Source organism: Nesoenas mayeri, assembly GCF_963082525.1.
Source record: "Nesoenas mayeri genome assembly, chromosome: 2".
In the NCBI taxonomy this organism is placed as follows: domain Eukaryota; kingdom Metazoa; phylum Chordata; class Aves; order Columbiformes; family Columbidae; genus Nesoenas; species Nesoenas mayeri.
The window spans coordinates 39,803,142-39,820,954 of NC_137543.1; the positions used below are offsets into that span (position 1 = coordinate 39,803,142).

The 17,813-nt window shown below is 38.5% G+C and overlaps 1 protein-coding gene across 2 annotated transcripts in view; it reads right to left on the reverse strand.

Moving 5' to 3' along the window:
• The window catches only part of CHD7 (chromodomain helicase DNA binding protein 7), a gene marked incomplete at its 5' end in the record, with an annotated part of 89,334 nt that overhangs the window by 58,872 nt on the left and 12,649 nt on the right, over positions 1-17,813 (reverse strand). The gene's annotated exons all lie outside the window — the stretch shown is intronic.

Sequence of the window (17,813 nt, forward strand, 5' to 3'; positions counted from 1 at the left end):
AAAACAAAACAAAAAAAAAAGTTGAGGTTTGTTTCTAGGCATGCAAAGGATAATAAATATATTCATAGGCTGTATTTATAAAAAAAATTAATCAAGGCAATTTATGTTGTTTCAGCTGTGACAGGAGGTATTTTGATCAGCACCTGAAGGATTAAGCCACTTTAAAATGTAATATAATGTTACATTTTACATCAAAAGATCCACAGCTCCCTACTTGTAATTGAAACAGATTTGTTCCTGCTACAGATTGGACAGAGATCTACCTTAACTGTTTGTGAACCTGTAAAAACATCCTGTTTCAAAGTCTGTATAGTGTATCAGGTTTACACCAGAGTTAAAGTACATTAAAATCTCTATATAATTACACAAATGTCAAGTGCATGGCCTAAACACACTGGATATATTTGCAACTCTTTTTCTCTTCGTGGTTCTGTGCTACACAAAGATTCAAGAGTACGGAATGAAAAAGATTCCTACCATGACTTTGCAGCAAAGCTCTAACCCACTTCTCCTCATTGCCTGTCCATGGTTATAAATGCAGAACAATGGTGATTTTTAAAAATAAAAGCAACAGCACAACACCCTACTGATGCTTTTCTTGTGACTGCATACACAGTCAGAGCATTTTCCCCACCCTCTTTCTCTCTCCTTTTCTCTTCCCTAAAAATTAAATTGGGATGATTCTAGGTGGAAGCGTTCTCCATTAGCCTTGGTCACAAAGGCTAGCCATTTGAGATGTTTGATCTATTGAAGTGGGAAGAAGAAGGGTTTACAGCAAATCAGAATTTTACTTCTAGGAATACCAGTGCCTGCGTAACTGTAATGTTGTTTGTTGTTTTCTTTTCTCTGCTTTTTATTCAAACTGGCCTTAGGAGAGGCAAGCGTGCAAATGAATGACTACAAACCCAACCCCTGAGCATATGGAGAACTGATGGGTATACAGAGACCTATACTTTGGCCACCTAGATCTAAAAAAAAAACAAAACCCAATCCACTTAAGATTTAGAAATAAAATTCTTAATATCATTACATGAGAAAGCAAAGGCATATGTATTTTTCCAAATATATTGATACACTTTTTTGAATGTAAACAAATGGAACTAGTGCAATGATAACTATTTGTAGCATTTCTTTACGGTAGCCAAAAAACACTGTGCCCTGCTGCGTGCACTCCCAGACTCAGAAGCTATCCAAGCAGCAGAAGGAGCAAGGCTGTCAAGAGTGAAGACGACTCTCTACCACCATTTGGCAGAGGTTTGAACGGTACAAGCAAGATACCACAGTTCTTCATGAAAGAGACTCCAGCACAAGAGCGAAGGCCTGAGTGATGGACTGAAGATCTGGGTCTACTTGTCTTAACCAAGGACTTCCAAGGTGACTTCTGCACATTTCTGTCCTCCACCTGTTTATTAAGATTCTCTTTAGTGCAACGGGGTCTTTGTTGCAGTGGAAACTCGGTTCTAATGCAAACCTGATACACCCATTGCATTAGCATCATATTAATCAGGCCCACCTCAAGGCAATCTCATGCTGGGCATCCTCAAGTATCAACCAACGCCTCTTCTAGAAACCTGCAGTCACCCATAACACTTATGTATCTTCATGCCAGAAAGTTCACGAAGACTGGATAACTGCATAGAAAACGCTGATCCCAGGAAGTCAGTGGTGCCAATGAGCTTTGCAGTCCAATTATACATTACATAAACTAAGAGATATTTTTAAATCTTCTAATTGGTTTTGAATTTGGTTGACTGAATTGAATGTCTCATCAGATTCATTCCGTGACACAGAACAAAACTGTCTCCTCTATACATCAGACCGTTACGCATGTGTACTGTCTAAAACTTCTTTTTAGGTAGGAAACTACAGGAATATTACACAGATCACCTCTAATTACTTCTTATCCACAGGCTTTCAGAGCAGTACTTTTAACCTACATTTTCCTAAGGTAGTCAATATATTTCTGTATTATCTGACATTTCACTTCACGCATCCTTCATTTTTCAGAGACCTCGAGTGCAAGTTTCATCAATGTCTTCACCAAGCTGTCCACCACAATACCCGTTCCTCTTTTTAAATACTGTTCACTTGCTGTGTCTAACATAAGAAATCTAAGTTTTTCTTTCCATTATTTGTAAAATTTGCATTGAGCAAGTACTTTGTGTTTGGCACTGCAGTGTTTGTTTGCTATATGAAGAGAGACTTTTACAACTATTGAAAAGCTTATGTAAAAGGCACAACTTTCTAAAACAAATCAGAATTGGTAGTTTATTTTTCCTCCCCTTAAGCACATGGAACAGGCAAGCCAACAAATGTTGAAAGCCGTAAGAACTCCAGTAATGCCCTGTAAATTTAATTCTATAAAATTTTCAAGGTTGCACCTTCACTAGTGATATGACCATGTCACTGAAATCAATATGATGTTTTATACGTGCCTGAGTACTCTCACTACCTTTTAAATCTAATTCAAAAAATTAATCCTTGTCTCCTTTCTAAGACTTGTGGGTTGTTTTTGTTTGCTTGTTTTAGAAGTCTGAATAATGACTTCCAGCACAGTCATAGGCAAATCCAAATGTAAGGCAGACAGCTTTTCAAGTCTCCACAATAGCAACATCAGCCCTTCATGATTTGACATTTGTGGCTTTAATGTAAGGTCTGGCCAGAAGGTAAAGGAGTGAGAATGGCAGCAATTGTTGCCGCACTGTAGGACTCAGTAACTCATTCTGGAAGATGTCATCCTATGAAAATTCAGATTCTTACTACTTCAAAAAGCTTATCCACAAGAGTCATCCTCAGGCTCTAAAACAACTTAGACTACACATTAGACTTAAACATTATGTATAAAAAAATTAAAAACAAAAACCAAAAAAACAACAACCCTGATGCCTTTTATTTGCAGTACCAAGTCATATGCATTAAAAAATGTACAAATTAAAATACTATGGTTTTGTTTCATATCATCCACAGTCTCCAAAACATTAAGCTACAAAAAGCTCACTCTGCCCTGATTAAGCTTTGGTTGTATTTCCTATTAACTGAAAATACAGTACTTTTACCACATGCTACTTGCTTTGCAGCTTGGCACATCTTGTAATTCTCTTACATGTGAACTTCTAAACTGTAGCACTCTTTCAAAGAAATGGGTGTGATTAACCTTATTTTTCTAGGAAGCCTGTGCCTACACTTTTGCAATATGCTAAAGCAGTTTGTCCCTAACTGACAACCCCACATTGCTCCCTAGTGTGAAGCTGTGTAGGAGCAGCACAAATCTAGTGAGGAGCTCGGAAGCAGCTTGGAAGATGCATTTTCTTACCTCAAACCAGTTGTCTGCTCTTTCTTAAGGAGGGAGAAGAGGAAGAAGAACAGGCTTTCACTAGTAAATATTAGATTAAGCCCACCATAGGGAATTATTTCAAATAGTTCTTGAAATCTACAAAGGATTAACTCTAGTTGGAGGGTCACAATTTCTAATGAAAGGAACCCATGTTCCATTTACAAAATTTTAAAAAAAGTATATTACAAATTTTTACCAGAAGATTGAAAAAACTGTTTGCATACCTGACAGAAATCACTTCTCTTGCTGCTTTTAGTAATAACAAAGCCACAATTCAGTATGTTGGTACAGAATTTAATCTTCCACAGGAAAGACACCAGTGAAGATTAAACACAAATAGGTATTCATCCTATTTGATATTGTAGCAGAATTATTTTTGGTATTATTTGAAATAAGGTGAAAAAGGTGCTCGAAAATATTGGTGTGTTTACTAGACCCACATCTCTTTAAATCTTTTAGAGAAAAGCTGTTTTTGTAAACATTTAACAAAGAACAGATGGCCTGTTTTAATCATGTGAAAAAACCTGGAGCTCACATTAATACTCCTACCATCAACTACTGTGGCTACTCACCTCCCTACCCAGCAGCATGGTACAGTCTGCAGTAATACCATTTAATTTTACAATGGACATTTTCTCATCAATTCCCACTGCTCGACAGTTAATCAATGCTATTAACATGCAATATCACAATGCAGGACACTCCTAAAGATTGCAGCTTATTAGAGGAAAACAGAGATTCTTCAGGAACTCCGAGGAGTTAAAAGAATCTACAGCTCAACAGGTTACCCAGTATGGTAAATATGCTCTTGTGAACAATATCCGATCAAATTTTAAACAAAAGTATATTTTGAGAAATTGTTTCTGGAGTGAAAAAAACAAAACAAAACACACCTCACTTTTCTGGAATTCAAACTTATTTTTAAACTTCCAAACATGTATCACCAAGATCTGAAATGTTAAGAATGATGCTGCCTGCATTTCCCAGCTGCTTACAGGTTTAGAGCTCATCTCGTTCTCTGCAGCCCAAAGCACAGGTAGATGCTTTGCCTCAACCCAGGCCAGTTACATGGAGTAGCAAGATGGACAAGACATAGGATTAATCCAGTGGGGTTTAGTGGCAGGGAGAGGGGTTAAGGAGGAGAATCCTTCAGCTGCTTGAATAAGGACTGAACCACAACCAACTGCACTTAAGCACTGGAAGTAGCTGAGAGTCCCTTCCGCAGCCGAGCAGCAACGTGAGCCAATACTGAGCTTTCTTTAGGAAGTATGAAGCAAGAACAGCAAAGTATGCAATGTGACTCAGCTAACTTTGCGAAATTTAAACATCAGCACCAAACTAAAAACTCCCTGGTCATGTCCATAATTTAAAAAAGAACTACTGTAACCATAATTTATTTAAATTTTCTTGAACTTTGGCTTATTTAACTAAGTTGTGTAACAGTAGAGCAAATGCTCAGTCAGTTCCCACTGGCTCCAAAATACAAACTTCTCCAATATGATATATATACACAATGGATAATTTCACGTTAGTTAAACCTTTAGTGAATATTCTAATTTGCAGCAATTGCAGTCCTATTAAATTATCACCTTCACTTTCAAGAAGTTATAGAAGCAACCTGCAACGAGGAAAGTTCTTTTAAAACAGAAGACTGGCTACAGCATCGCTTCTGGAAGTGGCTCTACCTGGTGCCACAGAGATCACTCATTTTGAATTTGTATCCTTCCTGATAGCACAGTCCCCAAGGTATTATAAGCTACCACATGTAAAACTGTTCCAAAATTATTCTTTTCAAAGGTTAATGAAAGGATTCATCATCCCTCTGGATTATTTAGAACAAACTAGTCATCTTGACTATCCTCCAAACAAATAATTTGGAAATTTTCTGTGTTACGTCCCTATACGTTGCCTTGTCCCTGCAATTCTCAACTTGTCTCATCAACACTTGGAGCATTAGGCCTGTCTTGGTGCTCCTCCATGTGCAGCACACTTTGGCTTTTCTAGACCAACATAAATACTTTCCAGACACTTTCTGTCTGCAAAGCTCACATTACTACTAAAAACTCCAGAGGAAGCTTCTGAAATCACAACCAAATACTAATACTACATTCAGCAACAATACAGCTGTACAGTATTTTTTCCTGTAGTAGCTAAAGTCCAGAAACATCCTCAAGACTACACTCACACCCATGATTCTTTCCAAAAATCTGTTTCACTAATCACTTTTTTCTCCTTCATTGTGAATTATGATCCCTTTTCTGTGAAATTACTGCCTTCAGTTGAAGATATGTCTTTTTTATTTACTATACAAAAATACTCAGTACTACCTTAAAATATTTTGGGCAATATGATGCTGTTTAGAAACAACCGGTATCTCAGCACTTCAGAAACCCCTCTCAAAAAACTGTAGCTCCAAAGTGACAACTTGCATTTATAAACAAACAAGTGTTGTGTTGTCAGTGATCTTCCCTGCAATAGAGGGAAAGGCATCCCACAAGACCAGAATGAAACAAGTCTATTTTGCAAATAGACTCCACAGGAATCTTGTCGTTTAGTAAACCTTGTGCCACACTTCTACAAAACACAGATGAAAACGTACGAGAACCAAGAATTCTATTAATACCTTCTTAGCAAGACACAATTTGGCAATTAAAAATCACTATGCATTAAAAAGTGAAGTGCTGCTGAAATACCACTTTATCTCTTAAACGAGTCTTAGAATTTTCTAAGTCTTCCTGCTCTGTTACTATTAATGAAGGCGATCTTTAAAAAACAGGTGCAACTGTTAAAATGCTAATACTTGCTGATCCAAAGTGTCCTGAAAACTCTGAATCAAAACTCTAGAATTCTGATGCCAGCGGCATCGTAACAGTGGAGTGGAAGTGATTAAAAGCTATCTTAATTCCCTCAGCCACCACTGCAGAAGTACAGTCATTGACGATTTGGTGGAGCTGAAAATATCACCCAGTTACTGTATATGGAAGAATAAAAACATGCTGTACAAAATACAGAGTTCCTTAATTGAGTCTCAGCACAGATAACAGTATAAGAATTATTTATTTTTTGGTCATGTACTCTGTGGAGTGACACAGAACATGAGTGATACTCATATGGCCACCCAAAAAGCAAACATCCCATTATATTTTACAGTAATCATATGTAGCAACACCATTTTGTGCTCCTATAAATTGAGAGATATTACTAAGCCTATGGAGTACCAGCCGGTGCAATGAGCACTGATGGTTTGTTCACAGGTCAAAAACAAGTAACTTGTCCCGTAAGAGAACTCTCTGGTTGCCATCCATTGATCAGAATCGACACCAGGGTTGATGAGACAATCTCAGACAACTGCCGCCTCTACGATAACGAAGCAAGTATGCTTCATATTAGCTTTCCACTTAAGCAACTGCAATAGCTACCAGATGGATGGTATATAACAACTGATGTGGTGGGCCACAGGACAATCATTTTATTACTACTGGTTTGTTACTGATGCCTTTGTAATATATACTAGCTTAGAGCAGTACACATTACCAAGTAATATATTAGATTGCTCCTAATGCAAGCAGGGCAGGTCCTAAATACTACACAACAGTAGCCAGGACTCTCCAATCTCCATCACCATGTAGAGTGGTGAAGGACTCTATTTTGGCAAATTTTTACTAGTGCTAGCTGTAGAGACGCATAGAAAGGGTGGGACAATCAGGTACTGAATTCGACAGGCAAAAGCCATATTGTTCATGCTGACAACTCGTCTACCTCAAGTCTGCCTTCCCTGCACAGCCACAGTCAAAGGAAACCTCACTTCTGTGTACACTCCGTTATCAAGCAGTCGACACGCCAGAACCATGCTAACGTGACATTTACCACGGAAGTTTTGAAGAGTTTATGCTGTGTAGTCTATAACACAGGTAGGAAAACGACAGGCAGATCAGCAAGAGTCCTACTGTAGAATGACCCATAAGCATCTTTTTCTTAACACCTAACTTCTGCCAAGAAAGGCCTGTATTTGAACATGTGGTTATTTTCTTTTTGGGAAGTTACGTTTATGAATTACACCCAAGCACAGCTATGAAGATGCACAGAGTTTACTACAGAATTCCTTGGATTAGAGAACATCCAGGAGGTTTACCACTAGTCTTTTCCAACCCCTCTAAAACAAGGTGGTGGCTGCAGATCTCCAGGCAAGTTAGGGAAGTCATACAGTAAAGTAAGAACACATCAGGATGAAAGAGCTTCCAGAGGACCTAGTGCCATACTTCAGCTTCTGTAGGAAAAGGGAAATAGGGGAAACACCTTCACATATTCAACCAAAACAATAATATTGAAACTGCTATTATTAAATACAGAAGCATCGTAAAGACTAACTGGACATTTTAGCATATACACAGGTTGAGCTGTTGCTCTTGTGCTTGCCTCCACACTCCCCACAGCCTTCCAGCTCCACTGCGAAAGCAAAGCAGTTGCTCTGAAATAGTAAAAACACAAACGTCCTCCCTCTTGGGCACGTTTCATAGCCGTGCTTTGACATCTAAGGTCTGAAGGGTAGAGGGGAAGCAAACTGCCTCGCGCAGCAGCCTCCTCCCTCCGCCAGCAGAATTCTCTCCATTCAGTTACTGAACATCAAATATGTCAAGATCCATCTTCCCTGAAGGGTAACCCGTTCCTTCATCACACTGTATCGCCAGTTATGATGCTCTGGTACCAACTTCAACTTCCACTTGACACTCTCTTCCCTACACAGAAAAATAAAACCTGACAAAACAGTCCTGACGTAGTGTATGAAACACTTACAGTCTGCCCATAGTAATTAAAGAGACAAATGTCCCCTAAAATTTTGTTTTTCTACAGAAGACTTAAAGTCACCCAGAGAACCATCTTAGGAGAGACCTTACTTAGCTCACATCTACTTCTGTCAATATGTTCCTCTACCATTATCAGATCTAAACTACAGTGGCACAGAACAAACAGCATCATGTTTATGACTAAGGAAAAAAATCAAAGACCAACATACGTGGTGCAAACGCTGCTTCTGACCGCAGACAACCAAAAAAGTTCCATTTGTGCTTTCACTGCTGCAAGCAGCAGTAACAGCAAAAGCATTTCTATTCTGGTACTTTTTTCCCCCTGCCCTTTAACCCCAAAAGAGTTGACAGGAAACCAGGTTATATATGTAGAAATACAAAATGAAAGGTAATAAGACAGACAAGTATATGTTTATATAAGAGACAGATACTACTAAATCCCGTAACAATATAAGGTGTATACATAAATTCAAACACGATACCTTTTTTAAAAAAATTGTGGAACCTCTAATGAAAGTATGCTTTATCTGAATTCAGATAAAGTACATCTTCTCAAACGTTACATCAAATAAAGTGCACTTTAATCTAAGGAAGGAAAAACAATTATTGAGAGAAAAGCAGCATGTCTGGGTGGGCTTTTTGTGGTATTGTTGGTGGTGGTTTTGGGGGGGGTGTTTGTTTGTTGAGTTTTTGTTTGTTTTGCTTTGTTTTTACTAGATGAAGCTGAAGACTAGCAGGCCAGAAGATTTTTATTTCTCCTGCCTGCTCTGCAGCACCTAAGGGTCAAGTAAATAGAGGCTTCAGAAATACCACCTGTTTCATGGACATCCTGTGAGCCCCAGTCTGTTGCTTGTAAGAATACAAAAATGCTTTTCAACAAATCAAAAGGACCCAACTGCACTGAAGACTGGAAGCAAGCACACTAGCAGCACAGATAAGCAGATGGGAGCAGTGTGGATAAAAGTGCATATTGCCCCAGTTTATTTACTTGGCACCACTGCATGTGTTTTTGGTTTGTTTTTTTCACATTGCACCTGTGCCAGAAAGTCCTGGAACTCAGCTTTACATACTTCATATGTCCATGACTACATGCCACACTTGTCTATCTGTACCATCACCACCTTTCTTCTGGGCTTGGTTATCTTCTAGTCTCCCCCTATCAGACACTAGTCACAGCCCATTGTTTCATCCTTCTCCTGGTGAGCCACCTTCGTTTTGCCAGCACAGCTGCCCCAGGGCAGCTTCTGGCCCCTCTTCTGAGGGCATTCAAACACAAGGGTCTTCCCTGGGGCCAGCCCACCTGGGGGAAAGAGTCGGCAGGCTGGGGATCTCCTGGGGATCTCGGCTGCCCACCAAGCCCCTCTTGTAGAAATGCCTAAGGGCAGCAACTGAAGAGCTTTGCTATATCTCATTGTTTTATGAAGGTATGAAGTAACCACCAACAAAATGCTTTCAAATGTATTCTTAGGTATTTCTTAGCATACAGTGTTTGTTCCAATACATTAGGAAGACTTTTGATAAGATGTAAGTTCTCTCTATCACTTTCCTAACCCTCCCCTTAAACACATAGGCCCAATATTTTTATTTTTAAAATTCCCCCCACCAGATTCCAGAGTTGCTAGACACATGTTTAAGAAGTCCACATATAGCAAAACTGTATCAATCAACAGTTTAACAGCAAACATGCATTAAATTACAAGGCTGGTGAAAAGGGGATGCAATTCACAGAGTCTTTACTAAGAACTTCATCACTTCTCCTATTTCTAAGTCCTCATGAAAAAAGAGCAAGTTTTCCCCAAAGCTATAAATATATGTCATGTTCTAATAGTTCAAGAAAAGGGCAATGGCCTTAGATGTTTAAGATTTCAACAGATGTGACAAAGGACTCAACCCCCTGAGTTCTTACTCCTGTCCCTAGAAAGGGAGTCCCACCATAATTTCACAATAACTTCAAGTATAATGAAATATTCCAAATTCTTCCATGATTTGCAGCAAGATAATTTTTCAGTTTCAGCAGGATATCTTGCAGATAAAGCATACCAGCTTAAGAATAAAATCAAAAGATGAAATCTTTTTGATTCATTACTTGAGCTGGTGCCTTCTTAAACAAACAAACAAAACCTACAACTTGTACTCCAGGCTTTTCTGCAACAAATTTTTAAAAACACAGAATTCTCCAATCCCACAGACTTCTAATATCCTAAAATATATAAGGCACCACCAAGGCAACAGAAGTTTAACCAGTCTAAAACAACCTTTTTGGTTTTTTAAATTATTTTAATCTTTAAATTTGCTAACTTATTCTAAGCAAAAGGGCCTCACTCAGAATTTTCTCAAAAAGGCCATATTTGTTAATGTTTTTTTGATATTGTAAGATTATATCCACAGTAGCTCAATCATGCTGTATCTACTGTTTATGTCTACTCCAAATCTCAATGTCTTTCACTTGTTGCTGTTTCAATTTCACAGTCCAGGTGAGCACACAATAATAGGATATACTCACAATTTAAATTATTTAAAAGTTAACGTTTTGTTTTTACATTCTAAATGCCATTTCGTTAGTCACAAAGAAGTTCCACATCACAAAAGAAACTCCAAAATCCCATTACCACTTTTATTTTCATTACTTGTCCCTAATAAATTGGAGTGACTTTCCCTAACCCATTTTTATCCAACATTAAACTGTTCCTGTCCAGCAGAAATTCAAAAGCTTTCTTCAGAAACTGAGCAAACAAGTCACCCTACAAATGAAATGGTAAACACCCAATGTTGTCTTGGGAAAATAATGTTTAAAGTTCACTGTAACCCTAAGAAAAACTATTATAAACTATAAACATATTTTTCTTTTTTTAAATGGCAGTCTAAACCATTCAGCTTTTCAAATATTCAGAAACAAAGAATAAATGTTGCTAGTGTCACTTAGAAAACAAATTCTACTTCCTAATACTTCAGTTTTTACAATAATATCTCTACCATACAGGGTGACTCCTCCCTAGTTACTTCCAGAATTGCTGCCTCATTCAGCATACAGGACGGATGAGACTCCTAGATTAAATCAGATCTGAATGACTAACGTATTATCCTGAAGAGAAGACTCAGGTTACCTTGAAAACTTAAAGGGAAATTCTATCTGTGATGAAAGCATTGAACGTCAGACTAGATAATTTACTATCCTTTTTTTCCACCAGCCTCAACTCACTATGATACTTTTTTTTTTACTTTTTGTTTGTTTGTTTGGGGTTTTTTTGGTCTGTTGTTGTGGGGTTTTTGTGTTGTTGTTTTGTTTTTTTTTTTTTAATTATTTTAAATTACATACTCATTTATTTCTAACATGGAACTTCAGCAAAGGCCTTGCCATGTCCCCTATACTTGAGAAGCTCTCAACCACAACTGCAAGAGAGCACCTACTTGGAAAACTCCTGGCTTCAGCATCAGGGCAATACACTAATAAACGCACACTAAAACACCAAATTTCATGTCTATCACTCTGGCGTTAGGCAATAACCTATCCCTCTGTCCTAGCTTCCTCCTATGTAAAATGAAAAATATACATTATAGAAGAGTTTAGAAGATGAATGAATGAGAGGTTGGTGAGGTTTTTCTGTGTTATTATTAAAATTGCCATTTAAAAAGTTGATTTAGTTATTAATTCTTTACCAAGATATGAAGAGAGGCAATGTTTGTAGGAAGAGTCTGTTTGTTTCATGAGATTCAGTGATATTCAAAACTGGGTTTACTGGATGACGGTAAATAAATTATCAGGGCATACGTCAAATAATAAAAGCAAATTAAACAGCTATCTATATCAATGATCATTTTCTGCAGGTAGAAGCAAGGGAACAGAAAGAATGTGGTTGAATACAGAGATTACATCCTATTTCACAGGCATAAGGAGTATGTAGCAACAGTCCTACTTCGGATCTTTCTAAACCTCCAGCTTTGCAGCTTGTTACCATTCTGTTAACACAACCACTTAAAATGTGTATTAAATTACACAGTTTAACATTCTCTATAACTTTCTTTGCCTGTTGAAAGTCAGTATCAAGAAACCAAAGCACATACAAACATACCAAATAATGAGTTCTTGCCAACTGTAGATGGAAACAAGGCAGACTTTGCAGACAGTAACAAACAATCTCTGTTTTCTGGATGTCCTCATCACACCCCTCATTCAGAGGCACTGATGCTTACATCAGTATAAGTACTTAAAACCTCTAAGGTGTCACATATGAAGTTTGTGAGGAGACAACAAGAGAAGAGTTAAAAGCTACTTTTCTTTCTTACATAAATATATTTACAAATATATACACATGTATTCAAACATTTAACTTCCACTGTTCTTCAGATTCCCTCTACTGACATCTGACCCCTTTCCCAAACTATAGCTGTTTTCAAGTTCATTTTCCAATATATATAAAAAACAAAACAGAAGCAACCTGCAATTAAAAAATCAGCTAAATCATGTGGTGTCTTCCCTGTACATCATACTCAAGATTTAATGTTTTCCATCCTGTCATATAGAAAACATCCAGTCCTCAGGTTAAAGAAGATCTATGAAGATAAAACAAAACACAACAGAAAAGCAAGCTTTTCTTTTCCTTCTCCTGTCTCCAAAAAGAAAAGAAAAATAACCTGAAAAACATTAACAACTTGTGTGATGGCTTTCTTACAGTTTGTTTTAGATACGCTCCTAAATACTTATGGAAAAGTAGTAATTCCAGAAAAGTCTTTCCAATTAATCAGCCTTTAAAAACGCTTAGTTGATCAACTCATGGAAATCAGAGGGCAAAAGGTACAATATATCTTCAGCAGTGATGCATTTTACACCAACGATGTCTATTTTATGAGAGAAAAACTACTAAAGATTTAATGGTGCCAATTAAAGAAGCCAAGAGTTTGCATGGCTCAATGGCTGAGTCACAGACCTTTTGCCTCTAATAGGTTCCATTATAGTCCCCAGCTCAAGCTGTAGGAAGAGGATTGCAGCTAAGAAAGAATTAGTATTTTTAAATGTTATTGCAATGGAAGGTGTCCTTTAAGCATTACACAGCTGTGATTCTAACAGCACTAGAGCGGCTTGCATTTATTCAGAATCCTAGTTTTATATGAGACACTCAGAAATTTTTGGACAGCTCACGACTTCAAACCACTACCAAAGACATTAAGCCAATTAGTGTAAAGCCCTCACAAACTCAACTAGTATTTCCTATGCATTTCCAAACTTGAAATATTTCAGTACTTGTAATTTTTGTGCTAAGTTATTACCCCTGATTTTTTGTATTCATTTATATTTACACAAAAGAAGGTACGACTGGGTAGCTGAAGACTAAAGCAGTTTGCACTTAACTATAGGATGTCTATAAACAACTGGTGTGATGTACAATGAGGAAAAGAAAATTAAAATGTTGAAGTGTCTCTCAAGATGGCTCCCAGTTAACCTGGGGAAGTATGTGTGCCACAGTACAATATCATAAAAAATTCTACCATCCACATCAACAACAATTAGACCTCAGACACAGATACAGATTATGTTGAAGGAAAAGTCTAAATGGAATTTAACATACTTTAGATAAATTGCTATTCATGAAAGCACCAGCAGATCATAACATACAGGAAATAAAAAGAGGTTAGATGGGTAAAACTGGCACCAGAGCAAACTAGGTACAAAATCAGTGACTAATAAACTTAAGATAGACAGTCAGATGCCTGTTCCAATATTCAGAGTAATCCAATTTGGCTAAGAATTTCACAAAAGGAGTACTGGGAGGAAAAGCCAAGTGCTCTTTAAATTGAAGTCTGATAAGCTTACGAACTACTCTTCATAGGATGGTACATGTGACAGCTGAAGGCTCAACTCAGTGGGCCAGACAATCTTTACAAGTAGTATGCTCCTAATGCCAGGTGACAGTAGAAATCAACAGCAAAATCTTGCTTAGATTGAAAAATAAATGTGTTTTAACAAATGTAATCTGGAATATGACAAACACTGAACAAATTAATTCAGAAATAACTTAAATATGCTTAGAACAACCGTTTATGTTTTGTTTTCTAGGGGAAGGAAATCTCTTTTAAGCAGACTAATAAGGCTGGTAAAACAAGCTTCTGGTTTCAGAAGTTTTATGTTCAAATCTGAAAAAACGGTTTAGTTACCCAAAAGGCTTTTATAGTTACACTGGTCAATATAGTCAGAAAAAACCTTAAGTAATATTACCTCTTTTATAAGCCTCATTTCACAGATACCTCACAGAAAACCTCTGATTTCAGATGCTTGTATTTATAACATCTTTCTTTGACTAGAAATTGTCTTCATTCATATCACAATTGTCATACAAAATGCAAGTGTTGTTTAAAACAGTGTTACTTTTTAAATAAAAAAAGATGCAACAGTCCCAGGGCCCTTTTGCAATGGCTTTTCTATTCCCTGGTTTGTACAATTTTCCCAAAATAATGCAGAAATAATTTTTATTTTTAGGTACTCTAGATGACAGAAATTTGAGAAAAGTAAAAATGAGCAATTTATTAAATTACTTATCAGTTGTTCATTTACACAGTTACACTATTTAAATTCAGTGACATACTTGCAAAGAGTGGCTTAGTGCAGGAGATGCTCATACCCAACTGCTGGATGTATTGCAACTAAAAAGGCTTCTAAGAGAATTTCACTTCTTTATGATGTTGTTTTGAAAAATTTGTTCTTCCCCAAGAGCTTCCTACACATAACATACCTAATACAAGAGATTGGAATCAATGAGGATAAATTAAGGTAGAACAAATTCTTTCCTCAAAAAAAGAAGTGTTTTCCATAGAAGCTACCCAGGAGCTCCCAGACCAGAATCCCATGGCCTGCTTTGATGGCTGTCCAGACCAGTTAATTAACAATGTAAACCCCACCCAGTGAGGCAATTAGGTGGTTTACAGGGCTGGTTTCTTTTGGAGTAAGTTCACACAAGCTGGTATAGAGACACTTAGAAGAAAAGGAGAGGAGCAAGAGTTTTATCTTGTACACCTACTAGTAAGCACGTCAGACTCACAGCTAATAACTCAAAGAGTGAGACACCTGCAGATCATTCATACTCCAACTACTCAAAGCCCAGGTTTTCTTGTATAATATACATATAGTTTCCCCACACGCATAACGTTTTCTTTGCTTTAGTTATGAATACAAGCATCTATAACTCACCAAATACATTCCTGAGTTAAAAGGAAAATAAGCTTATCAAATTTTGCATAATTCTGTGTTTGTGACTTCCAAGAAACAAAATGGTGGGTTTCTAGGATTAAAAGAGGTAGGTATCTTCATGTGCACCTCTAACATTCCTCTTATGTGTTAGTCCCCACAGTTCTGCACGAGAATTTTTGATTATCCAATTAGATGTAGTTAGTAAAAGCCCTTTAAAAGCAGAAAGTTGCTTTCTGAAGCTGCAGTGGTTGTATTTTGGATATCCTACAAGACAAAGCAAACCAAAAAACCACATCCAAAGGCTTTTTCCCTTTTTGAGGACACCCAAGTGCACAGGAGAAGCCAACCTGGCATTGGGTAGAGCGTGCAGGAGCTGAAGTGGCGGCAGTTCTGGCTCTGCTCGGAGGAGGCCCCATGGGCAGCACCCCGGCAGGGCCTGCCCGGCCCATGGCGGCGGGGGAGGAAGAGGGAGGAGGTTTGTGGCCGCGCATTACCGGCTGCACGTTTCCACCCTGTGAAATGGAAACAGTGATGGGGTTTTGCCTGCCCTGCTAGCCTATTCCCACTCACTCAAATTACTCAAAGCTTCTCTGATGGAAGAAGTTAACAGATGAGGGGGGTACACACCACAGGCTAAAGCCATCTTTTTCTAGCTGGCTTACTAATACTAACCTGTCAAACAGCTCAGGTAACTGTGGTTTCATGCTGTCACTTTCCACTACAAGACTTATAGTTCCAAAGAAAGGCCCAGTTATGACCAGCACCTTTCAAATCCAAAGGCAAAGATAACATTTTTAGCATACATTCTCTTCAGTCTCCATGTCCCTTCCAAAAAAAGGAGGCACTACACAATCCATTACTTTTAGGTGAGGTAAGGATACTCTGTCTTGATCAGGCAACACAGAACTCACCATCGGGACCACCCTGAAGGCATCGTAAGAGTGGCTTCGGTCAGAAAGGACCTTCAAAGGTTATCTAGTCCAACCCTCCTGCAATGAGCAGGGACATCTTCAACTAGATCAGGTTGCTCAGAGCCCCGTCCAGCCTGGCCTTGAACGTCTCCAGCGATGAGGCATCTACCACCTCTCTGGGCAATCTGGGCCAGTGTTTCACCACCCTCACTGTGAAAAGTTTCTTCCTTTTATCCAGTCTTAATCTACCTTCTTTGAGTTTAAAACCATTAGCCTATGTCCTATCACAACAGACCCTTCTAAAAAGTCTGTCCCCATCTTTTTTATAGGCTTCTTTTAAGTACAGAAAGGCCACAATAAGGTCTCCTTCTCTTCTCCACGCTGAACAACTCCAACTCTCTCAGCCCATCCTCACAGGAAAGGTTTTCCAGCCCTCTCATCATTTTTGTGCCCTTCTCCAACAGGTCCATGTCTTTCCTGTGCTGAGGACCCTGGAGCTGAATGCTGTACTCCAGGTAGAGTCCCACCAGAGCAGAGAGGGGCAGAATCACCTCCGTCGACCTGCTGGCCATGTTTCCTGTGATGCAGCACAAGATACGATTGGCCTTCTGGGTCGTAAGTGCACATTGCCAGCTCATCTCCAGTCTTTCATCCACCAGTACCCCCAAGTCCTTCTCTGCAGGGCTGCTCTCAATCCCTTCTAGTCCCAGGCTGTACTAATACCAGTGGTTGCCCCGACTCATGTGCAGGACCTTGCACTTGGCCTTGTTGAACCTCATGGGGTTCACATGGGCCCACTTCTTCAGCTTGTCCAGGTGCCTCTGGATGGCATCCCATCCCTCAAGGTGTGTCAGCCACACCACTTAGCTTGGTGTCACCAGCAAACTTGCTGAGGGTGCACTTGATCCCACTGTCTATGTCACATTGATGAAGATTATTAAACAGTACTGGTCCCAATACACCTCACCAGGACAGGGGGTTACTACACTTTACACTGAGGTGTCACTGCTGTCATTTCAGACACCAGCTTGAGCAGATCTCATTTGAAGTGAGATTTATGTTACAATACAGAACTCTGTTCTATCAGTTCTGTAAGCCTCTAGAAGCAGAGAAGTAATTCTCTGCAAAAACTTCCCCTATGCCTATTGTTGCTTAGCATATAAACCTGATCTCCTTAACCACCTTTCCTAGGCCACTTAAAAGCAGTTCACAGGGGACTTCAGAGATACACAGACCACAGGTTGAAACTACTGACTCAAAGAAATCTTAGTGGATACAAATGAGTTACAAAACCAAAAGAGAATGTCAGTAATCAACTCTATTTTTCTCTTGGAGTGTGAAGACAGCAGTTCTCCAAATAGCCTTTCCATTGAAATATTTTATAAACTTCAGCATGACAAAGTGGGCTTGAAACCACAGAAGTGTTAGAAATCCTTTGATGTCATATATGCTGCCCAAGATCCATTTATGTCAAAGAACCCAAGATAGTTCTCAAGCTCTAGTTCTTTAGTCACAGCAACAAATGAAAAAAGCCTTGGAATATGTTATCTAATAGGTATGTATGACATGTCACAGGTAGGCCT